This window comes from Oenanthe melanoleuca, unplaced genomic scaffold, assembly GCF_029582105.1.
Source record: "Oenanthe melanoleuca isolate GR-GAL-2019-014 unplaced genomic scaffold, OMel1.0 S171, whole genome shotgun sequence".
In the NCBI taxonomy this organism is placed as follows: domain Eukaryota; kingdom Metazoa; phylum Chordata; class Aves; order Passeriformes; family Muscicapidae; genus Oenanthe; species Oenanthe melanoleuca.
Window position 1 is genome coordinate 16,376 of NW_026612820.1, and position 5,424 is coordinate 21,799.

Below are 5,424 nucleotides of genomic sequence, written 5' to 3' on the forward strand. Positions count from 1 at the left end.
AGACAAATTAGTAAAATTTGTCAGGAGACATCCATGACGTGGGTTCAGGCCCTACCTATAGCTTTATTGAGAATTCGCATTCAACCGAGGCGGAGGGGTAACATCAGTCCCTATGAAATACTGTATGGCAGACCATATCAAAGTCCACACATTCCAGGTGAAATTCATCTGAAGGGGAAATGTGATCTGCAGCGCTATTTAATGGCTTTAGGTTCCACTTTACAGAAGCTTCAGCGTTACATCGTGTTATCCAGACCCACAGGACTGGACACACCTGCACATCCGTTCCAACCTGGAGCTTGGGTCTATGTAAAATGGTGGGACAGTGATCCTCTGCAAGCTAAGTGGAAAGGGCCATTCAAAGTCCTGCTGACAACCTTTAGTGCAGTTAAAGTTGCTGACAGAGGACCCTGGATTCACTATTCCAGAATTAAGAAAGCTTCAGCTCCCGAACAATTATAACAACAAAGACTGATGTTAATGATAACATATTTTAGGTGATTTCTCTTTTGCATTTAATTACCATTATTCTTTATGTAACATTTGGCTGTATAAAATATTATTCTTATTAGATGTTTATTGTTATTAGTTATTAGTTATAAGGTGTATGTTTATTAATATGTATTTACTATTAGATATTTATCTAATGTTAGAACTTCTGTTATTAGATACTTATCGGTTATTGGGTGTTTACTGTTAGTAAAATTTAAAATAGAGACTTGACAAGGTAGAGGCCTTGTCAAGCCTCTAAAGGGGGGAAATGATGCCTTAAGTTTGGAGTTTTCTGTTCTGCTTGGGTATGCTTTCCGTTGAGCTTAAGGTGGTGAAGACAAAATAGTCCGATTCGAGCTATTGATTCAAGGACAGTTTCTTCAAACTTTAGGCCCTAAGTATAAACAGCGTGAAAAGAGGAGGGCGGGCCATCCAGGAGAAGAGGAGGATAACACCTTACAAAATTTGAGACTATTAATTGGATGGTTGACTCCTGTATGTAAATGGACTGAAGTTTATAAAAATGTAAAATCAAGTGACCAAGCTCTCTTTTGAATCCACCTTGGAGCCACTCGGGCAGGGCAGGGGCCACGCTGTGGCACTGTTGCTGCCAGGGTGTGGCCTTTGAAGACCTCTCAATAAATACCTATTTATTTCCCCTAAATCTGTGTGATCTCTGTTCCAGCTCCTAAAGGCAACATCCTGATAGCACAGAACACTCTGCTGATGGGTTTTGCTGCTGCCAAAAGACGCCTGGCTTGTTCACTTTGCTGTTAAAACCACTGTAGCGTACGATATTACCCTGCTTTTTGTAAGCTTACAATGCACTATTTAAACTCTGCATAGTGAAGAGCACTGCAGTGTACTTAACGCTAAGGAGAAAGCATGCACAGCACACAGTAGTTCCCACTTTACACTACACTTAGAAATGAGTTCTCTGCATCACGGTTGTGTACCACAGAATGCTGCTTCATGAACAGGCATGTAGTAGCAAAGCAAGCTGACGCTGATCCTGCTTCATGCCCCTAGTCACTGACAAGCGCTACGCTGCAAAGAGCACTCCGGGGCTCTGCGGCTTCCTTGTTCGCGCTATGTAGCCTTCGGCGATTTCTCTCTAAGCGAGCTGAAGTGTCGTCTCCTGCTAGCACAGAACACTCTGCTGCTGGGTTTTGCTAGTGCCAAAACATTCCTGTCATGTGCACATTGCTGTTAAAAGCCCTGAACCATACGAGAATACCGTGCTCTGTGTAAGCTTACAATGCACTGTTTCAACACTGCATAGCGAAGAGCACTGCAGTGTACTTAACGCTAAGGAGAAAGCATGCACAGCACACAGTAGTTCTCACTTTGCACTACACTTAGAACTGAGTTCTCTGCATCACGGCTATGTACCACAGAAGACTGCTTGGCGAATGGGCATGTAGTAGCAAAGCAAGCTGACGTTGATCCTGCTTCATGCCTCTAGTCACTGACAAGCGATCTGCTGCCAAGTGCACTCTCCAGTGCTCTGCAGATTCCTTCTTCGCGCTATGTGTCCTGCGGCGAGATCTCTCTAGGCGAGGTAGGGTGTCGTCTCCTGCTAACGCAGAACACTCTGCTGCTAGGTTTTGCTAGTGCCAAAACACGCCTGGCGTGTGCACTTTTCTGTCAAACTCTCTGTACCATACGAGAATGCCCTGCTCCTTGAAAGCGTACCGTGCACTCTGTAAATTCTGCCATAGGGACGAGCACTGCAGTGTTTTCCAAATGTATTTGCAGAGATTCAGCTGTGGGGAAGCTGCAGAGAAGGCTGCCTGGCACAGCCCCCCAGAATGGGCCTCCCCCGACTGGGCTCCCGCAGAGGATGGGGCAGTTGCAGCCCCCTGTCATTCCTGTGAGATTTGGTAAGTCTGGGGAGGGGTTTCCTGACTGTCCCTGTCTCCAAGCGAGCCGTGCCTCGTTGTCCAGAAGCCCTGCCTGGGCAGCCCGGCCCGGCACAGCTCCATTCCCTCTCCCGGGCTCACCGGAGGGATGCAGAGCCACCAAAGTGCGGGTCAGGCTGGAAAGGGGACGGTGGGGCCTGCGGCCACAGCAGGGGGAAGGACAGGAGGCAAAGCCTCTCGACCAGCCCTGGGCCCAGCCTGCCCAGGAGAAGCTTCCGAGAGGCGCCGGGGCTCTCGTTTGCCCGGAAAGCTGCAGCCGTTGGGGCAGGTCTCGGGCTGTGACCCAGCCCCTGCAGCACTGCAGAGAAAAGGGGCACGTGATGGCCCACGGGGTCGGCTGCAGTCCTTAAGAGCAGTGCCTGCTTTCACCACTGCCTTTTGCTGCCTGCAGAGATCTGTGCTGAGGGTTGGCAGCTCCTGCTGGGGCAAGAGCTGCATCTTCCAAGAGGCAAAGCTGCAGCATCTTCCTCCCCAGGGACTGTCTCCATGCAGGAAGCAGCACAGGGGACTGGCCGAAGGGCTCGGGCTGGGACACGGCCCCAACAGGAGCAGCCCTGGCACACTGACACGGGAGGATGAGCCCAGGTGAGGAGCACGGGCCCAGCGTGGCACCAAGACAGGCATCTCCTGTGGGTTATGTGGGGCTGTGCTGTGCACCCTGGGGGTGCTGACTGACCCCCTTTGTGCCGAGACAGAGGAGATGCTGCTGCACCACGTCCCCAGGAGAGCCCCTGCCTCCTTCTGCTCTCAGGGATGGGACTGGGAGACGCCTCCACGCCGAGAGTGGCACTTGGCATGGCTTCAGTCCCCAGTGGAAGAGGCTGGGCTCCCCGCTGCCCAGAGCTCCTGGTTAGGGACACCCACGCCTGCGCCTGGCTCAGAGTCCAGGGTGCACTCAGTCCGGATCCAGCCTCGAGATGTTCCTGCTGCAGCTGCAGGTGAGCTCAGCTCTCCCTCAGGGACACCTGTGCCTGTAACAGCTCCAGCCCATGGAGCCCCTGCACGAGAGCTGTTCCTGGTTCTCACAGCTCCTGCTCCTGCACCCCTTGCTCACTTACTGCTCAGGATATCTGAGGGCCCAGGTGATTTCTGTTCCTTCTGCTTGTTTCACTTGCAGGTGTTTCCCAGTCCAGCTTGCTGAACCTCCAGCTCTGACTGTTCTTCCTTCCAGCTCTGGCTCTGAGATGCTGCACTTGATGGCTGCTCCAGTTCCTTCCAGCTCTGGGTAAATAACTGGTGTCTCTTGTGTAATCTGTGTCCGTGTTCTGTCGTTTGTGTCCATCTGTGTTACCTGTGTCACATCTCCATGCTTTATCAGCATCCTTCCAAGCCATGGTAGCCAGACTCTACTCGCAACAGGTTCGTGCTGGTGCTCGCTGAGTTTGGGGAAATTTGGGGGATTTTGGGCTGTTTTGAAATAATTTTTAAAGAGTTTTTTAGATTTTATTGGGGGAATTTTTGAGGGTTATTTTGAGGTGGGGGGGATTTAGGGGTTTTTAAAAGGATTTTTGGAGGAATTTTGGGATTTGTTTTTTTTTAATTTTAAAATTTTTAGGGAATTTTTAAGGGGTTTTTGGGAATTTTTAGGGGTTTTTAAAGGGGATTTTAAAGAGATTTTTTTGGGGATTTTGGGGGTTTTTAAAGAATTTTAAAGGTTTTTTTTCAGTTTTGTTGGGGGAATTTTGGGAGTATTTTGGGGGAGTTAAGGGTTTTTAAAAGGATTTTTGGAGGAATTTTGGGATTTTTTTTGGGATTTTAAAGGGATATTTTAGGGAAATTTAAAGGGTTTTTGGATACTTTTTAGGGTTTTTTTTCTAGGGGATTTTAAAGAGGTTTTGGAGCTTTTAGGGGATTTGGAAGGGTTTTTTTAGGGGATTTTAAAGAGGTTTTTTTTGGATTTTAGTGGAGCTTCGAGGGGTCTTAAAGGGGAATTTTGGGGCTTTTTTGGGATTTTTTTTTTAGGTTTTTTGAGGGGTTTGAAGGTTTTCTTAAGGTATTTGTTAGAGGTTTTTAAAGAGTTTTTTGGGGATTTTGAAGTATTTTGGGGGGATTGGGGAAGGTTTTTGGGGATTTTTAGGGGTTTGTGATTTTTTGGGGAAATTTCTGTGCGGTTTGGGATTTTTGTAAGGGTAAATTTGAAAGCTTTTTCGGTTTTTTGGTCGGGTTTGTGTGGTTTCTTTTTTTTTTTCTTGTTTTTGGCCTTTTTTTATTTGAGGGGCTTTTTGGTTTTTTGTTTTTCTGTTTTTTCAGGATTTTAAAATGTTTTAAATGGATTTTTTTTAAATTTTCAACTATATTTTCAATTTCCCCCCCCCTCCCCGAATTTCCCTTTCCAGGTTGGTTTTTTCAAGCGCCACTACAAGGAGATGCTGGAGGGCACCAAGACCCCCGGGGTGCCCCAGGACTGAGTGAGAGGAGCCCAAAAATTTTGGGCACCCCATCCCCCCAAAATATTAAATTCACATGGAAGCTTCCCCTGTATTTGTGTGGAGTTTTTTGAAATTATTTTGGAATTTTTTAGGGGGGGTTTTGGGAAACTGGGGAGGAGGAAACACTAAAAAATAAAAAAATAAATTTAAAAAGGATTTGGGAAAAAAATTGGGGAATTTCACCACAAAAATGTGAAGAGAGCCCCAAAAATCCACACGGGATGAGGTGGTTTTAGCCAAAATCAAAGATTTGGCCCCAAAATCTCCCCAAAGTGGGAGATTCCTCCTAAAAATCCACCTGTGACACCCGAGTTTCACCCAAAACCCATGCTCATGTCTGCTGATCCATCGCTCTGGGCTCAAATAGTCGTGCCTGAGATCTGGGGGTGCTCCCGTACCTGGTTGTGTCCACAAGCGGGATAGGGGGGCGACTATGGCTGCACTACCGGGCTGTGTCCCACTCCTGTCTGGCAATCCATTGCTCTGGGCACCGTTGCTCATGCCCAGGGCAAAGGACCCTAAACCGAACCCCGCGCCTCGGGATACGCGACTGCCGCGCGTGTCACGTGCTTTTGCTACTA

General features: G+C 47.9%; 1 long non-coding RNA gene across 2 annotated transcripts; it reads left to right on the plus strand.

Annotated features, from left to right (window-relative positions):
- The first annotated feature begins 2,233 nt into the window (after positions 1-2,233).
- On the plus strand, positions 2,234-5,001 carry LOC130266725 (uncharacterized). Of its 2 annotated transcripts, XR_008842966.1 has the most exons (4): positions 2,234-2,375; positions 2,806-3,352; positions 3,532-3,639; positions 4,751-5,001. It is a non-coding gene; the product is annotated as an uncharacterized LOC130266725 (long non-coding RNA). The 2 variants fall into 2 exon arrangements; XR_008842965.1 differs by lacking the exon at positions 2,234-2,375 and having other exon boundaries at positions 2,753-3,352.
- Positions 5,002-5,424: the final 423 nt, after the last annotated feature.